The following is a 3,412-nucleotide window of genomic DNA, read 5'->3' on the forward strand; positions in this document are numbered from 1 at the left end:
TACCTATTGCTCCACCACAGAGAACAAAGATGGGACCTCAAAGGAGGATGGGAATATGTGTTAGATATGATTCTCCCACCATTATTAAGTATCTAGAGCCAACTACGGTGATTTATTGAAGGCCAGATACGCGGATTGTCAGTTTGCTGAATCCAAATTTCCTATGTTGGGTGGAGAGACAAACAAGCTGGTCAAAGAAATATCATGGAATCAAACATCCTTAAATTGGCAAGATCCTTGGACTCTAGCATGTGAGGAAGAGGTCCAAAAGATTATACATTTACAAAAGATAGCTAATCAATTACCAGATTCCTTTGATGACCCAAAGAGAGTTATAAAATCGTACATACCAGCTTGTAATGCACCAGTACGTATTGATGCTCAAAAGGAACACAATCAAGTTGCTACAGAGTCTAAGGCACGTTTGAAACGTGGTAGACCAATAGGTTCCAAAGATAAGAATCCTCGGAAATCTAAGAAAGGTGCAAATAAAACCGAAGTTAAGGAAACCATAGACATGGCCGCGGCAAAGCCTAAGGTACCGAATGAGGTTTGGGACGCTGAACCTCAAAGTCTTGAAGGTATTGATAATATTGAGATCTCAATAAATTATATCATGTTTGAAATTCAATGGAACCGAAAAGATGTCAACATTGATGAAATATTTGCATACAAGGTAGCACTTGAAATAAATGAGGATCATGAACCCACGTCTATATTAGAGTGCACTCAATGAAAATATTGGTTAAAATGGAAAGAAGCCATTGACGTGGAGTTGAATTCATTAAAGAAAAGGAATGTGTTTGGTCCGATCTTAAGGACACCATTCAATATAAAGCCAGTTGGACACAAGTGGGTCTTTGTAAGGAAGAGAAATGAGAATAATGAAATCGTGAGATATAAGGTACGTCTTGTAGCACAAGGATTCTCTCAAAGACCAGGAATAGATTATAAGGAGACATACTCCCCTGTGATGGATGCAACGACTTTTAGATTTTTAAGAAGTCTGGCTGTAAGAGAAAAACTTGACTTGCGGCTAATGGATGTAGTGACCGCATATTTATATGGTCCACTGGATAATGAAATTTATATGAGATTACCAGAGGGTATTGAGCTCAAAGATAAGAGTGATTCTCGAGAACAATACTACATAAGGCTAAACAAATCCCTTTATGGACTGAAACAAAGTGGGCGTATGTGGTACAATAGATTGAGTGAGTACCTAGCCTAGGGCTATAAGAATGATCCCATCAGTCCATGTATTTTTATAAAGAAGTTTGCAAACAAAGGGTTTGTAATCATAGCAGTATATGTGGATGATTTGAATATCCTAGGAACCTCTGGGGTAATCGCCCAAACAGTTGAATATCTCAAGAAAGAGTTTGAAATGAAAGACCTAGGTAAAACTAAGTTCTGTTTGGGATTGCAGCTTAAGTACATAGATAATGGAATCCTTGTGCATCAAATGACATATACTGAAAAGGTACTCAAGAGATTTCATATGGACTAGGCTCACCCATTTCCTAGCCTGATGGTTGTGAGAAGCTTAAATTTGGACAGTGATCCATTCGGTCCAAGGAAGGACGATGAAGAGATTCTCGGTCTGGAAGTGTCATACCTCAGTGCTATAGGAGCGTTTATGTTATTGGCTAGCCACACTAGACCAGACATTTGTTTTGCCGTGAACCTCCTAGCAAGATTTAGTTCTTGTCCGACCCAAAGTGATGCAATCTTAGAAATATCGCCTCATCAAGAATTGGTTCAAGGAAAATCAAGATCAAAATATAAAGAAGTTTCTAGAAGACAATCAATTCATGGCTACATCAAGAAAGTGTTTAGATACAAAGAACCAATCTCCATCAATGATGATTGATACAATCTCTCAAATTTATTCTTGATTTATTTATGTAATTAATTTGATTTATTTTGTATTTATGTTATTGATTTGTAAATTGAGCCTATATAAGCTCATGTTTTCCGTCATTGTAAATATAGAATATTTTTGGAAAAATAAAAGATAGAGTTTTCTCACTTTGAAGCTTAGGCTTTTGTTTTACTTGTCTTTTCTATTGTGTGTGATTCCTTTAGAAAACAAGTTGAATCTTTATATTTGTGTGTGATTCACTTAGATATTGATTTGTGTTTTTATCACAAAGTCATTCCGCAACTTTGTGTGGCGAACTTCGATCCATCATTCATCTCCATCCTATCCGAGTTAGTTAGAGAGGTCTTTTAGACCAGCTATCGACTCACCCCTATTTAAACACTAATCAAAATAAAAGTTAAACAACGAACATAAATTTTTGGCATGTACTTAAATCAAGAATTAACTTTTTAACTACAAAAGTGGTGGGGAAAAAACTGAAACTAATATACTTATGAAAATAAAACTAATTCATAATATACAGGTATGATAATTCATTACATTTAAAACAAACTAAATAACTTACATGAGGTATATAAAATGAAAAAAAAATATTTAGACTAATCATAATATTAACAAAAAAATTAAATATTAATTGCAAAAGAAAAAAAATTATATACAAATACAGAGAAAAACATAGTCACATACTGTAAATTTTGTTGGTTAAAATGTTAATACATAGTCACATGATTTAAAAAGGAAAAAAAAAATTAGAAATATGAAATGTTAGTTATACCGGGCATAGCCATAAAGAAGTCGATAAGGAAGGATATTGCAATTATCAATGAAGTCACTCTAACATTACTTACTAACTAGGGATGATAACTTGCGCGGGGTTGTATGCTAATCAGTTTTAATTGTATTTTTATGTAGACTCACAGATATATCATTAATTAAAAATCTACATATATACTATTCTATAAAATTATTATAATTAACATTTTATTTTTTTGAATCTAGTGTTTTTGCACTCTTAGCACATGTGCTTAGTTGGCACTGATTATGAAACCCCGGCTTGAAATTATAAATTAGGGGTTAAAAATATATTAGAAATTAAATGTTCCCATGAAAGTGGTATTTACTTTAATTTTCTATTTTGTTTTTACTGTACAATTATATATGATAATATTTTGTCTGATTTACCATTTGGTTTAAATGTGCCATGTGTTAGGCAATTATCGAAAACTTTTTTTTCCCATTTAATGAGCCTATTTTTTTTTTAGTATTTGATATTTTTATGTTTTTTTTTTTGAGTTTTTTTCTACAATTATTTACTTCTTCTTCCTTTTTTTCTCTGTGATGGCATTGGCTTTGCTCTGTTTCTCTATCTCTTTCTTCTTTTTTCATCCATTCATCCTCTGTTTCCAGCTTCAACTTTCTCTTTTGTTGTACCAACTTGGATTGCAATTTATGATGTAGTGTGGATGTAGACTAAGTGAGTTTCCTATTTCCTGGCTGGGAGATTTTTTTTTTTTTTTTTTTTTTTTT

Source organism: Camelina sativa, chromosome 19, assembly GCF_000633955.1.
Source record: "Camelina sativa cultivar DH55 chromosome 19, Cs, whole genome shotgun sequence".
NCBI lineage: Eukaryota > Viridiplantae > Streptophyta > Magnoliopsida > Brassicales > Brassicaceae > Camelina > Camelina sativa.